Consider the following 16,836-nt stretch of genomic DNA (forward strand, 5'->3'; position numbering starts at 1 on the left):
GAGCACAGATCACGGTGGACTTCTAAGAACTTATTTGAAGTTTGGAGACCTAGAGGCATTTTTATTAAATTTCTTCAGCTTTGGGACATGTGTATGACTTCCGTCCCTCTGAAGTTCACCCACAAAGGCTAGCTAGATGATCTGGAGTTGACTCTCTTTTTATAGTCATTAGATGAAGATGACAAGGGATAAATTATTGAAACCTCTCAAACCCCAGTAGAGAAATCATAGTTATATTCTAGTTAATGGAGTTTCTCTGCTTGGCAGGAAGGTTTAATGCAATAATAATCCTTTATTGAGCACTCCCTTTATGTGAGGCATTGTGTTGAGTGCTTTTCATGCATTATCTCATTTAATCTGTGCAAAAATTTATGGGTTTGTTAACATTCTGCTCTTTTCTCTAAGTGGCAGCTGTAGAAGCACAGTGGGAGGCATGTCCTTCGCCACGACTGCCTTGTTAGGCAGTTTACGGGAGTTTGCATTCTCAGCCCACTCTGGCACTTTAACACATGACCATTCTATGTAACAGACATTATTTTATGCCACTAGTTTATAGCAGAGACATCGAAACCAAGTGATTTGAGTTTGTACAATTGTAAACCAGCATGAGCCAATTTCGCACTATCTTCTATCCAAATACCCAGTGAGGGTCACATCCAGGCTAAGTTTTTGGCCTTGTGTTCGTTTTGCACTCTATAGATTTAAAGTAAAAGAGATGATGTCAGTCAGGATGCAAGCAGGTTCCTCCACATTGTTTTTGTGTCATTCATGAACTGAAATTCTCATTTGCGATGTGGCGACCGAGCGTTCTCTGAGGACTTTGGTATCAGTCCCTCTGAATTTGAATAACATGCCTCAACATTTAAAAATTTGCTTTCAGTAAAAAAAATAAATTAAAATTCCAAAATACACCGTTATTTTATACTTGAAAGTAATTTCATTGAATTCGCCATGCTTCGTTGGATGACAGCTATATATTAAAGAACTGTGAAGAAGAGGGAGAGTGTGTGGCTCTGAACAATGGTGGCGGAGAATCAATCACTGTAAGTGTATGCCAATAAATGTTTGTTCTAAAATTGAAATAATGGCTTTGTAGTTCTTCTGCAGTGATTAGTTAGACTTTTATATGAGTAACAGCAATCTCCCATGACATGCTTATATGATGCTTAAAAAAAAAACACAGTTATAGGTCTTATAATAAAAGTTTTTCTCATAAAACATTTTTTTTTGAAAATACATGCTATTTCCGGCTTACTTTTTTTTTTTTTTAATCTAACTAAAATTCAAGCCCTCCTGGTCTGGCAAGACGGCTGAGTGCATGAAGGTGATTGCCATCAACCCTGAAGACCTGCATTCAATCCCTGGAACTCATGTGGTGGGAGACAGAACTGACTCCAAACTCTTGTCTGGCTTGCACGTGCTCACTGATGCCCCTCCCCCCACATGCCCACGAACATGAAATGAATGAACAAATAATGTTCAAAAGAATAGAAAATTCCTCAAGAGGAAACTCCACTAATGATGAGATTTGAAGTTATTTGGTGTGGAAAATTCAAAATTTCAGAAAGAAATGAGCTTTCAAATAATTTGGTAAAGTATAATAAATTGGAAGCCTTGCCTGGGAATTAGCTTAAAGTAGCGGAGGAGTTTCACGTTGACAAGAGCTATATCGCCAGAAGCTTGAGAATTGGTCTTCTTAAACAAACGGTAGCAAGTAGAAACACATATCTTATCTCAGGGCTCCTTAAAGTTAGGCAGCCCCTGCCAGTCCATGAACTCCGCAGACAGGTGGTGAGGAGGGCTGGCTGCAAGGCCTGCAGTATCTCCATCCACATAGAGGTGGACTTTCTTCTCGTCACCTTCAACCCCCTCAGTGCCCCTCTTACCCACTCTACACCTGGTCCTGTGATGAGGGATCCAAACACAGCTTTAGAAAAGCTGACCAGCCTTTTCTCAGCAGAGTGTGGGATTCTGCTGGTCCCAGTTTTTGCCAGTGAGCTGCCCTTGTCAGTCAGCAAGAACCTGTCTGCCCTCTGTTCCCGGGGTTCAAGCTGGAATGGTAACATTTTCACACAAAGACATGAATTTCAAGAAATTTGAAATACATATTTTAATGAGCATGCTGGTGGCCACCCAGAGAATCTTTGGGGTGTCTACCCTTGGGATGAACAAAGAATTGAATGTCTAGGAAGGACAAAAGATCTAGCCAAGCCATGGGGAAAATGAAAGGAACTGTTTTATCCCTTGGGGGTGAGTGGTCCTAAGGCTGGGATTCTACAAAATGGACTCTGGGTTGACTGTTTTATAGGGTTCCTGGGTCCCCCCCTCTCCTCTACTTGTTCTCTTTAGACAATCACCCTGAACTTTCCTCCTGTTTCTCCATTCAGTGTCTCCCAGAGTAAAAAGTCACCAGCTCAGAGAGACTGCTTTCCTATCCTACCCATGTCCCTTAGACCCTCCCTTAGCATGCCCCTTCCAATGGAGGGATATGACGCTGAGCAATGGCAGTGACTGGTCAGAATCAGAGAGAGAGTCAGAGGAACTGACCTGACATCCTTGCCAGCCTGATTGTCTCTGAATCTAGCATGCATGTAGCACAATGGAGCTTTCCTCTCTTAGCCGTGAAGAAAGCATCAGCCATCCCAAGGGTAGAGGGTGCATCTTTTCCTGTGGTCGTTCTCTGTTCTTGGACTCAGGCTGTCTAAGCAGGTGAGGCAGTGTGTGCATCTCCTCCATTCTAAGAACCGTATGTGCATTTGACTAGTTCATGATATTTGGCCCATGCACAGCTGGCATTCCTTTCTCCACTGTCTCTAACTGCAACTTTAATGACTAATGTTACCCAAAAGAGTGTTTACAGGACAATTCTGGCCAGGCATTTCAGGGCATCTCCTGTGTTAGTATTGTCTGAGCAGCCGGGCTCCTGGTGAGCACTGAATCGGGGCGTGGACAGCCACGCAGTTCCCAGGGCCGGAGGCTGATTGCTAGGCAGATGGGTCCTGTGGCAAAGTAGGAATGGACCAGAGAACTCCACATGCTCCTCATAGTAGGGCTCCAAGGTCAAAGCCACACAACAGGTCTAAGACACCATGGAGCAGCCTTTGCACTTCTCTCTCTTTCCTATTGACTTCTTGTTTTTCACCATTTCTAGGTCTCTTAAACCTAAGAAGGTTGACTATCACACTGAGTAAGTATAGATCTTTTTCTTTACCTAGAGTCAATTGAAATATATAAATATTATTTCAAACTATGCATTTCAAATGGAATTCCCTTTCTTTGCTGCTTTTATTTTAATTCTCTGAAGATTGGCAATGTCTTTAAGGCCAGTCCACCCCAGTTGGTCATTTAATGCTTTGCTTATTGTGAATCTTTCTGTAATGTTTATTTTTGAAATGTTGTCTTAGGGTATCCGTCTCTGACTACTGAACTGTCATGTTATGTCTGAGGGGACCACTTCAGTGCAACTCCAACTCTTGAAGCATAGCAGGCAAGCATGTCCTTCTATGTGGACCACCATGAAGCACAGTAGTAACCATGCCATTACAATTGTATATTGTGATTTTCTTGTCAATTTAGAAGCCCAGTTTGCTGTATGAAGATCACATTATTAGAAGTTGGTCTGCCGTTGCCCATCTTGCCTAGCTGGATGCATAAATCATCAAAGGAGCAATCTTTAGAAACAAGGAAGTGTTCATATTTTGTTTCAAGTAAATTTCAGCCTTTTGGGAAAAAATGGTGTGGCAAAGAACACTGAGTTCATTTTTATATTTGTTTGTAATTGCGCCAGCTGTGAATCTCAACACATATGCTTGGCAGTTAGTGCAAAGCAGAGATGTATGGGCTGCTGAGATTGTATCATGTAAAGCCCTTTATTTTTCTGAGGTCAAGTCTGCTTTTAGAAAGAGGCTTCCTTATGGCTCTGGGTCCGCTCTGTCCTGCTTGTGGCATTGCCACAATGAAGTCAACAGTTCTGATTGTTACTTAAAGAAAAGTAGCCAGGAATATTCATAAACATTACACACACCAGGGATTTAAACACAGACTACACTGTGATGATTAGAAAATGATAGAGTATTCTTAAAGACCAGAGGCTTTAAAGAGTGAAAAATAGTCAGAGAGAACATGTGAAATCATTGTTAAAATAATTGTATTATCCTAGGAAACATTTACATTGGTTGACCTACAAGCACTAAGATGGAGGAGATGACTGGCTGCCTCGCTATTGCTCCATTTCACTTGTCAGTGACAAACCAAATGAGGGACAGATTTTGAGACAGTTTTACTTGCAACAGGAAACAGCATGTTTAACTAAAGAGAAAGGGAAATTCCTGCAGAAAAAAAAAACAAACAAACCAGAAACCAGAGGACATCATACAGAACCCTATATCCTGAGCCACATAAATGGAAACAACCCGAATAAATGTCAAGAGCACAAGAAAATAAGTGTAACTTCTCAGAGGTCAATGCTATTTATGCTTTCTTCATACGGCCACTTGTTCTTGGTTCGAGAAAAAAAGATTGGGGCAGGAGAGAGGCAGGCCACAAGGCTTTTCTAATTCACAGCGTGCCACTCACTCAGCACGACCTTAACAAACTCTCCCAAAGTGGGTCGGCCTCCCCCAGCCAATGTACATAGAATATATACTTGCACTTGGGTGATAGAAGGGGGAGGGGTTATAAGACCTGTGAAACGCAGCCTGGTTTTAGGAGACCCATTACCACATCCAGAAATGATAGAGGGGTGGTACTTGAAGAGAGGTTCAGATCTACAAGGGGCAGACACTCTCTTCTGGTTTTTGTGGGGTCCGCTGTTTCCGAACAGATTGTTTACTGGGTGCATATTCCTGGCAAAGGTTGTGGAGGATTAACTAGCCTGCTGATTGGAGAGCAAACAGTTTAATCCTACTGGAGCACCTGCCATGAAGTGATCTGTGCTCAGCACAGCAGTAAAAGCCCGGCTCCTGCTCTCTCCATTTTTAAGGCAACCCGCTCCAGACTCTGTTGGCTTTCTTGATGGGTTACTTTAAGGAGCAGGAACTCAACATTCCTTTCCCAGCGGTACTCAGATCACCAAAAGCCTGGCTACTTTGCTCACATACAAAACCTCAACAGCCTATGCATTGTAGGGTCACAAAGGCACTGCTATCTCGGCCAATTTTCCCTAGCTTTGGCAAAGGGCTTTCAGCCTAAGCTGGTTTGTCTGCTGAGTCTCCCCAACAACTCCAGCGATAGGGGATAGGGTTAGAGCCAGTTGGCTCCCCATCTGCTCCCAGAGCACCAAATGAATATTTGGACTGTAGCTTTTTCTTCACTCACGTGACCTTTCCCTATCCCAGTCTCTTGCTCTTTGCTTTACCTCCTTTAGTGTGTCAAAGCTGAACACGACTAATTTCTCCTCAATCATCTCATAGTCTTTGTTTAGGAATTCTTGCTGGACGCTCCTTGGAGGAAGAGAGATGGCCACAGCCTTCTCCTCCCCTCCCCACCTCGCCCACTGTAACTGTAGTAGAAACAGAAGTTTCTCTCTTTTCCCTAGGCAAAGCGTGGACCCTTAGCTCTTGACCCCTTGAGTTGGGCTTTGGGCATGCGCTTGCCAGTCAGTGTGGCATGGTGCGTGAAGAGGTATCTCCTCACATTTCTAGTTTCCCCTCTGCAGACCTTCTTCTAGATGAGTACGGCCCCTTTAGTGCAGAACCCAGGAAGAGCCCAGAAAATCCCGTCTCCACAGTCTTCAGCAACACTCTCTCTGCTGCTCGGCTTGTGCCCGAGGAGCAGGTGCCACTTTTTCCTCATCCACCTCAGGTATGCTACCTCAGGATTCGGCCAAGAGGTCTCCCCTCAGGAGACTGTACTGTGGTCTTTCTTCCCAGTGGCTCCTGTTCGCTGTAATGAGGCTGAGAACCCCTGGCTCAGTGATCCCAGTTTTATTAGACCTTGATGCCAGTGTTTCTTTAACCTGTCCTCCGCACGCCCTTGCGTCCCCTCCTGACCAGTATTTCAGTCCCTTTCCATCTCTCCAAGACCAAAAACTGGCCTTCACTGTCTCTTTGCCACCTGCCTTTCCTTCCTGCTACAGCCCTATGTCCTTCTCTTCAGGGGCCTTCATACAGTCCTTCTAAAGTTGGGTACCATATGCCCATCACCACTTCCCACTGCCATCATCTCCTGCCTCCCACTCTACAGTTAGAACAAATACACTCATTCATTCACCCTACAGTGGCTTACAGCTTCTATCCTGACACGGGAAGAGGACAGCATCATTTCTTCTATGTAAGCTTTGTCACTTCTTACTCCCATACCCTCTTCATCCTAACACAATTGTAAGTCTATTTTTTCCTTTCATGGAAAATAGATTTTTTTCCTCACATAATAAATCCTAGTTATGATTTCTTCTCCCTCTATTCTGCCCCATTCCTTGCCACCTACCCTCCTACCCAGATCCACCCCTTTCTGTCTCTCATTAGAAAAAAAAATAGGCTTCTAAGGGATAATATAATATAATAAAATAAGATAAAACAAAAACAAACACATTGGACAAAACCAACAGAAGGAAAAGAGCCAAAGAGAAGGCACAAGAAACAGAGACCCGTACATACACACACTCCAGAATCCCATAACGACACTAAACATGGAAGCCATAATATGCACACTGAGGACCTATAGAGCACAACAGAGAGAAGAAGCTATAAATAAAATAAAAATTAATAAGATAAAACTAACAATAATAGAAAAGGAAAAGCCCTGTCCTAACATTGTGAGACAAGGAGCCTCCAGAGATGCCCCTGGGTTCATTTCCCGCTGACCACCGGCTACTGGGCATGCAGCTCCTCTTAACTAGTTTGTTTCCCCACTGAGATGTCCTTGAGGAAACTGAATTTCCATTTGCAAGTGGTTATCAATTGGAGACTGCTTCTGGGTCAGACATGGGGCCTGTGTCTACTTCTCCTTTCAGTTCTATGTCACAGACCTGTGAAGTCCCTGCGTGGCTGCCTCAGTCTCTGTGTGTTCACATGTGCATCAATCATGCTGATTCAGAGGGCCTTGTTTCCTAGTGTCCCCCATTCCCTCAGGCTGTTACACTCTTCTTGTGACCTCTTCCACAGTGTTTCCTGAGTCCTGAGTCCTCGGGCAGCAGGGGAAGATGTGATGGAGACATCCCATTTAGGACTGAGTGTTCCAAGATCTTCCCTCCCTCCCTCTCCCTGCTCCTCTGTTTCTGCAAGATGCCTGGCTGTGGATCTCTGTATTTGTTCCCCGCTGGAAAAAGATTTTTCTGATGATGGTTGAGCAAGACAGATCTGTGAATATAGAAGAATGTCATTAGGAATCATTTTTATTGCCATCCCTCATCTTTTTTAAGAATAGTAGTATTTATTTTTCCCCTAAACCCTAAGCTATATAGGTTCAGGCTCTTGGTCCCTCAAACAGGGTTGGGTATGGGTTCCATCTTGTGGTGTGGGCCTTAAGTCAGATTAGTTATTGGTTGGTTACTTGCTCAAACTTTGTGCCACCACTGGACTAAAGAATCTTGCAGGCAGGATGCCATTGTTGATCCAAGGGTTTGTTGTTAGGTTGGTGTTTATGTTTCTCCTTCTGCACCATCCAGAGTACATTCCTATACCAAAGACACTAGATGTACAGGGAGAAGCTCTAGAGACACTGGCTTGACTTCTCCACATTCAATGCGTTGTGTAGGTGTTGTCTTCAGCAATGAGGCCTTGCTGTAAGTTTTGTGGAGAGCAACTTAGAGCCTCAGCAACAGCCTGTGGTGTTTGGGGATTCACATGGAAATCCTTTGTCCAGAAACTCAATTAGATATGATCTAGTCCTCATACTGGAAACTTTGGTGGTAAGAAATGTCCAGTGGGGACTCCACCTTACCCATTATTTGGCTGTTTCATTTAGATTGTCTTTATATATGTATATATTTTAGTAAGCTTATACTGTATTAGTTTAACCTACCTGCTTAGCTAGCAGTAGTGGCCTTTGGGTTCCCAGGGAGTGCCTGCTGGATGTGGGGGCTGGGATAAAGCAATGAGTGAGGGAGATGTTTGGAGAGGAAGAGCCATCTACTGGAGACAGGGACAGGATTGGAAGGCAGGTCTGCCGCAGAGTGGAGGAGGGTACTGGGGCATAGAACTTTGAGGAGCTGAGGGAGACCTGAAGATCTGCGGCAAGGCTCCCTCTTTCCCTGGCTGATAATTCTTTCCAATTTATCCTCTAAGTCTCAGATTAGTGGTTTGTTTGTTTCAAGGACCCTTTTCTTCACTAGGTATCTGTGCTATGAACGTCATGGATGTTTAACACCTTCCTGAAGTTTGCATGACACATTTATCCAACTGCTTTAAAGTGCAAATGTTTGTAGCTTCAAATAATTTCTAATTTATAGATACAGATATGAATAAACAATAACTGGCTCCCAATACACATACATTTCTGTGCTCTGAGTGCTATTGTTTGTTTTCAGCCAATGATAGCCAGAGCGGCAAACTGCCCTGGGGATTCTTGGCTAGTGGATGTTAGCACCCCATGCTTCCCAACTTTCCAGCCAGCAACCTCTCTGCTGCAGCCTCCCGAGCGCTCTGCAATATGGCTGTTTATTTTGGTTTGGCTCTCCTTTCTGCCATTTACTTCATGTCTGGGAAACAGGCATGATTTATAACAGAAAACAGGAGGTGTGCAAGGAACATCAAAGTTTTCTATCCGTAGAAGGATATCTTTGACACATTGGAGATCACAGACATCAGTGTATCTTGGGAGCCCTGGATACTGCTTCATCAATGCCAACTGAGGCCAATACCACTTGAGCCTTGGCATGGCTTGGAGCAATGGGCTTAGAGCAACGATGTAGAGAGAGATTCAGAGTGACTGTCAATATAAATGTATTTTTTTAGGCACTTAGTTTAAAGGACCCTGTGTGAAGATGGTCCCCTTAAGAGCGCTCATTTATAGACCCGCACTTTCTATCCTAAGCAGGAATCTGTACCTAGCAACACTTTCTTGGGTATATATCATTTTTGCCTGTAAGTTCAAAAACTCTTGAGACCGGAGTTATTTTTTTTTTCTATTTACTTTCACACTTCTAGAACCTCCTAAGTTCCCTATGAATTAGTTCTTATGGAAGGAAGACCAGATGAAAGGCAAAACAAATCATGCTCCTGGTATTTTCAGTGATCCTGATAATTTTTTACTTGCCCTATCAGTTCTAGCGTCATGCCAGTGCCATTGACCACAAAGTACTTGGTTGCAACTCCAGGGTCTTCAAGTCATGGCATGAGGGTGGGCAATAGTATTGGGCAGCTACCTCAGAACACTTAGGGGATTCTGAAATGAGGTACTGAAACCGGGATCACAACACAACACAATGCAAGTGAACTCTTCACCAGCTCCATAATCACGTCATCCAAAGCCTTGGACTCTGCCTCTGTAAATAGCTTTCTTTAGGAAGTCCTTTGGGGAGAGTCACTTTCAGCCCTTCTGGTTTTTCTCCTGAAGCTGATGTTGAAAGTATTCAGTCCAGCGTTCCTGGTCCATTTAATCATCAGTTCCCGTGTTTCAGTATCCCTTAGTAATAGTGCATGCTTCCCTGTCCCTTAGTTCTGGATCTAGATGTGTTACTTGCTTTATGGGTGTTAGCAGCTGTGATATGAGCAAGGCAGTGTGTGTGTGTATGTGTGTGTGTGTGTGTGTGTGTGTGTGTGTGTGTGTGTGTGTATTCTCATTTACTCTTCTAAGGATCCCACTCATATCAGATTAGGGGTTTAATCTACTCAGTATGACTTTATGAAACTGTATTAGTGATGCTAGTTCCAGGTAAGGTTTACTCTGATTGCTAATAATCAGAATTCCAACATGAATCTTTGGGGGGAGCACAATTTGTCTGTAATATTGGCACTTTAGAGGGAGCTCTCATGGAGCTTTTCATGCAGACTGCTCACACCAACATGCACAAAGCCAATCCATATCCACGCTTCTTCTCTACCCTTCTGCCTTGCTCCTCCAACTCCTCTCTGCATCCTCCTCTCCTTTCTCTCCTTTATCATATCCTTTTCCTTTCTACCTCTAATCTACCATTTCTTCATCATCAGTACTGGTTGTCTTGAATTTTATTGTTTACATGATAAAATTCTTTGTATTGTTCGCACATCTCTGTTCTGCGTACTTAACCTGTGCACCGACAGGTTTCTTCCATGAATGAAAAAGAAAGTTGAGGTTCATGCCTGTTGATTGGACTTTTCTAAAACTATCCTTTAATGAGTACCAGAACCTTTCAATTTCCTGTCCCAAATGCAAATTGTATTTTACCAAATGGTTCATTTTTAAAATGTCCTGCCCATAAAGGTACCAGGATATTAGAACCCTTGGCCAATGGCTACAAAAAAACTCAAAATGGTGTTCTTCTAATTCTGCCTTCAAGTTCAATAGAGTGGTAGAAAGAGATTGTACTGAGATTTGATCATGCCTTTCAAAGGTTTAACCAAAGGGTTAAAAAAATGGAAAGAGTTTTCAGAGCAAGGGAAGAAACCTTTTCCCAGTAAATCTGATGATATGCCTGTAATTAAGTCAAATAGGTTAAAGGCTTGTTATGCTAGCATTAACACGTAATTCATCCATTGAATTACAATGAGATTCATGTAAGGATTACACGTAAAATTCCATGTAATGAGATGTATTCATCATCAAAAGCTTTTTGCCCTTTAAGAAAATGTTACAATAATTATCCAATGAACGTGAAAAGTCAATAGAGGTGAAAATACATGTCTTTTTATACCATCATTGTGATTGTATTTATATTGGCAAGGCCTAACCCTGCTGACATTTAACTTTCCAGGAAAGAACGGGGACTGCTTGCTCTCTCTGCTCATCTCGCCCTTTCCTCCTGGGCCATCAAGAGATGCCCTTTGCCCCCACGCTCATCTCTTCCGCCAGAGACACAGAAACCAGAATCTTGCTTCCTAACTTACAAAAACAGATAAGTTAACATGTGATCACTTACTTGCCAAAGGATTCACTGAAGACTTCCGTTAAAACTCTTCCCTTTTTTTTTTTAAAAAAAAGAGAGACATTTAGTTTTCCTTAAACTGAAGACTCAGCAGTATTTAAAGTCAAGTCTTCAAAGATTATTATGTGTTTAATGTACATTAATCCAAAAGTACTATGAACACGGGTATTTTAGGTTTATCAGCAGAGCACATTGTATCCCTTTGAGGAAATGCATATAGCATTCGGTGATTTAAAGTAGAAGTGAGTTTTGGGAAAGATACAAGATAGATAATTATTTAAAGAGCTAGGCTGAGGAAAGGCAACCAATACGTCTTCTCTCCCATGCGTGTTTCTAGCTCCAAATATGCAGACGTGCGTCTATAACCTGCAACGGCCACAGAAGCCAGGAAAGTAAAAAGGAACCATGGAGTGGGGACAGAGAGGGGAATAACAGGATGCAGGTGATACGAAGGTGGAAGTGGGAAAAATGAGGAGGGGAAAGGGAGGCCAATATAGAAGGAGACAGGGGGAGGATGGACAAATAGCACCAATGGTGTTGGATTAAGGGCCAAGGGATCATATTATTTTATATTTTTCTATAGTTATGCACAATAAATGTCAGTATATGTATATTGTGTGTATCTGTGTTTTTGTGTGTGTGCATTCCGTGAAGTTATGCTGCTTGTACTAAGACTATTCAAAAAAAAAAAAACGTAGTAGGCACAAGAAACCCCTGTTTGAGTAGATGGTCAGGGTAGTCATCCAGGCAACTCCCAAAACAGTTTAGGCTGTTGCTGTTGCCCTTGGTTGGCTCTCAGAGGTTGAAAGTGAGTTTCCATTGCTGAAAATACCGCATACTTGGGACCCAGGACTTGGAATATCTGAGCTGAATCTCTCCTGTAAGCCTCACCGTAGTGGTGTAACTTCCACAGTATCAGAAAGCACTGTTAAGCCATCAAGGGCACGGTGCAATCACTGACCCTATCCAGCGGTGATGCTTATGAACAAAGCCATGGCCAGCACGGCACGATGTCCCTACAGGTTTAGCAGTGGCACCCACCTGTAGTGCCCACCTATACTACGTGACAGTACGGTACTACTCCTGTATTGCGGCGCCTGCACTTCAGGACCATTTGTGAGCCTCGGGCAAGGGACTGGAGAGTGAAACACATAAAGACACACAGAGACAGCACAGACAGAGACACACAATCTAGTCACTGGTAAAGAAGCCCCTTATTGAATAGCACCACGGAGTCTCATATACCCACAGTCAGGTGGGCCAGCAGGTGAAAACCTCATCCCCTGATCCTCAGTCAAGGACAAGGCAACACGTGCTCAGGAAGCAGAGCCGAATTCAGCTTTCAGTAGCTCAAATCAGAAGGTCACTAGCAGGGGAGAGCAGCTGGAGGCCAGGACTCCAAATGGTCCCAACACCCGTCTCTTGGCATAATTTACAGCTCTCTTACCGCACTTAAGATCCATTCAATAGGAAAATCATGCCTGGTAGTAGGAACCCAGCCAACCACCCAGGGCTGGTAGATGGTGGATCTTAGAACAGACATATTACTGTCACTTCACTAAGCCAGCACACTTCCTACATGCATTCTGAAACATGTTTTTGTACCCGCAAAGGAGTATAGCTTTCACCCCTTCTCCAAGAGGTTTCTCTTTCCAGCAAATGGAGACCATCACAGAAAGCCACAGAGGTCATTATATAGAAGATCAGCAGATGCTGTGGAGTTCATCTCTAACATCCACAACTACTGCAACTGAACCTAAGGCTCAGGAAACACTGTGGAAGGGGGGCCAGGAAGGCTGGAAAAGACAGAGGATCGGGAAGTCTGCTGTGCGATTCTTTCTCTGAGAAACGACAGGAAAACACGATCCAGGACACCTCAAGATTATGGCTGACCCGAACAATGACAGTGTCAATAGACACGTTAACATGTAAGGGGGCTGTGTCATGGAGTCCCACCACTAGGTGAAGAATGGCAAGCAACTAATGACAGTTGAGAGAGGGAGGAGTCATAGTCAGCCCTGAGTTCACAGACACCTGAGCCTGAAAGGACTTCCAGGGCTTTATTTAGGTATTTGTACATATCTATACCTATTTATGTGTTGTACAAAGTCTGCCTGTTTGTTCCCGGATGCTCAGCCCCAAAATAATCGCAGAGAAACTGTATTATTTAAATCACTTCCTGTCCTAGCTTCTTAATGTTAGCCACCATATGAAGAAGGTCAGTTTGGCCAGACTCATCAATATGTTCCAAGAATAAAGTGGCAGATGCAGCTCTAGGTTCTTATTGACTAACTTATAGATCTTAATTTAACCCATTTCTACTAATCTGTGTATCGCCATGTGCCTGTGGCTTACCGGCAAAATTCCATTCGGCGTTTGTCTCTGGCGGGGCTACATGGTTTCTCTCTGACTCTGTCTTTTTTTCTCCCAGCATTCAGTTTAGTTTTCCCCACTTAGCTAAGCTCTGCCTTGCTATGGACCAAAGCAGTTTCCTTATTCATTAACATATAAAAGCAACACAGGGACCGAAGGACCTTCCATATCATATATGTAATAACAATAGAGAAAAAAGGCTATCAGTTTGAGAAGGAGTAAGGAGAGGACGTGGGAGGAACCAGAGAGAGTGGCCATCTGTGAGGTCCTTAAGGGTGGAAAGTGAAGCCCTTAAGCAGAAAGTGAAGAAGAGAAATGATATATTTTATATTTTAATTAAAAGTTGTGGGTTTCTGTTTTGTATTTCAAGACAGGGTTTCTCTGTGTAACAGTGTTGGCTGTCCTGGGACTCTCTCTGTAGGACCAGACTGACCTCGAACTCACTGATCTGCCTGCCTCCGCCTCCTGAGTGCTGGGATTAAAGGTGAGGAACACCACCATACAGCAAAGGTTTTTAATGACTAAGAAATAAATAAAAGTCCGAGCTCCATAGGCAAAGAGTTGTAATGCGGGGACAGGAAGAGGTTCTTGCTGTGAGACCAAAGTTATGGAAAAGGAGAAACAGAAGGCATGCCACGTAACAATTTTTGAATATGAATTTTGCTCTTTTTAGAATATGCAACTATATCCACTATGTCGAGTGTGCTTTCTAAGTTCTATTTTGGTGTTTTGTGTAAGGGAAAATGAAAGCGGCAGGCATGAATGCGTTAACTGAATATTTTAAAAGTCAAACTTAATGATTTTGAGATGGATGACTATACTAGATTCTTTTCCTTTTTAAAAACTTATATTTTAATAGCAATTGACTTGGTGATATTTTTATTTTTATTCTTTGCACATTTTATACAGTATATTTTATCATATTCTTCCTGTCCTAACTTCTTAATGTTAGCCACCATATGAAGAGGGTCAGTTTGGCCAGACTCATCAATATGTTCCAAGAATAAAGTGGCAGATGCAGCTAAAATAACTTAAAATTTATTTGAATGACTTTAGGCAAGATCTGTCTACTTAAGTGAAAAAATTTCTGGTACTTTCCTGTAAATATGTAGACTCTTTCACAGCAGAAAAATAGCAATGAGTAAGATTTATTTTTAAATGAAAAGCTAATGCAAACTCCTTTATTTAGGTTTAGAACATTTACTGTGATGCTTAAATTTGAAATTTTATGTGTATAGGCTTTTAAATTTTCTTTTTGTCTGTGTAACACTAGTATACCTGGCACCCAAGGAGACCAGAGGGAGTTGGATCTGAAGTTACAGATGTCTGTAACATGAGGTGGCCGGCTTGTTGGGGTTTCCGTCCAGCCTGGTACCCCACAACCGGCAAATCCCAAAGAGAAATCACACACAGGACTCCATAAGGTTATAAACTGATTGGCCCATTAGGTCAGGCTTCTTGTTAACTCTTATAACTTATGTTACCCCATTATCCTTATCTACATTAGCCACATAGCTCCATACCTTTCTCAGCTGGGCAAGTTACATGCTGCCTCTTCAGTGGTCTGCGCAGAAGTGGTAGAGGGAGCTTCTGCTTCCAGAATACTCCCAGTCTCTTTGCTCCACCCTTACTTCCTGTCTGGCTTTCTCACCTATACTGCCTGACTGGCCAATCAGCGTTTTATTAAAATATGATTGACAGAATACAGACAATTCTCCCACACCATTTCCCTCTTTTTTTTTTAAACAAAGGAAAATACCCATAGTCCATTTGTTGGGAATGTGGGCATAGTATTTCAGGCTACTTCCTGCTGGTTGGGAGCACTGATAATCTTATGGGGACCTAAAGAAAATTTAGAGTTATAATCAAGTCCTGACTGGAGTATCCTGTGAGTCTTGATCATCTCAGGCAGCAGTCTTGAATCTGTTCTGGATGTAGAATTCATACACCCAGGGCATCTGTTCTTTACCGGAAATTTCTCAGGAGGTCTCCCTTAATCAAAGATGATTTTTCTTAACTCTGAATAAATCCACAGCCTCTCATTTTCTGTGGAAACAAAAGCAAAATCTCTTCTCCAAAGTAACTTACCTTTTGACTTCAATTTTGAAGCCAAGGTATTTTCAAAATACCTATCTTGGGTTAGTTCAGCAGCATTTATAAACAAAAGTCTTTTAGCAGCTGTTGCTCCTTCCTCAACAATCAAACAATTCAAAGAGAGCATAATAACATACAGTATCAAGATTCTCTTTGTATTTTCCATCTTTGTGTGACTTTACTTTAACCTCTATTTCTCTTATTTTTACTTTTACTTTTTGAGACAGGTTCTCTGCATATCTTTGTCCTGGAATAACACTGTAGACCAGGCTGTCCTTGAATTCACAGAGATCCTTCTGTCTCTGCCTCCCCAGTACTGGGCTCGAAGGTGTTTGCTACCACACCTTGAACTCACAGAGATCCACATGTCTCTGCTTCCCCAGTGCTAGGATTAAAGGTGTGTGCTACCACACCTTGAACTCAGAGATCTGTCTGTCTCTGCCTCCCAGGCATTGGGATTAAAGGTATGTTCTACCACACCCAACTACTCTCTTTCTTTCTTTTTACTTTAAGAACTTTAACTTTTATCCTGCATATATTTTTAACACACTGTAAACCATTTAGAGGTTTTCTTCCTCTTTGAATCTCTCTTTACTGTATATCTCTCTTTTTCTGACCACACGAGTCTTCAATGGGTAGTACTAAAGCCGTAGCTTTGACAGTTAGATCCAGCCCATTCCTTCGCTTTCCAGCCTCATGGCTGAGATACCAGCCAGAGCTGTGTTCACTGCCACAACTCTATGGCGTTTCAAGGTCCTTGCCAGTAAGCAAGCTTCAGCATTCTGCTCACAGACCACACTCAGTAGGACTGCCTGCCTGAAAGAGTCAGAGTTTGCCCTGGCAGGATGGCCCAGAAAGCCAGCATTTTAAAACGGTGCAGCTTTTTTCCTGCAATGGCTGAAAACTGAAAAGCATGCGTTCAGCTTTTCATCAACACCATTTAAGTGTTTCGTGGCAGGACCTCTTTAAAGAGCTGCAAGGTTTTGCAGCTAAAGCTGAGTCAGGAAGCCTCTCTTAGATGAGAGCGCTTGCTTGCCTCTAGCAAGCAGAGCAGACCCGAGAAATTGCTGCCACCAAGAAGCCATGCTTTACTCTATTCTTTTTCAAGCTTTCTCAGGCTTTCTGTGGATGCAGTTATCCACACATTGGCACCATTTGTAACATAAGGGACCGGCTTGTTGGGGTTTCTATCCCGCCCGGTACCCCATAGCCGGCAACTCCCAAGGAAAATAACACGGAGTCTACATTAGGTTATAAACTGATTGGCCCATTAGGTCAGGCTACTTATTAGTCCTTGTGACTTATATTAATCCATTATCATTATCTATGTTAGCCATATGGCTTGGTACCTCTTTCAGCTGTCAGCT

The sequence above is a fragment of the Myodes glareolus genome, chromosome 19, assembly GCF_982192425.1.
Source record: "Myodes glareolus chromosome 19, mMyoGla1.1, whole genome shotgun sequence".
NCBI classification, from domain to species: domain Eukaryota; kingdom Metazoa; phylum Chordata; class Mammalia; order Rodentia; family Cricetidae; genus Myodes; species Myodes glareolus.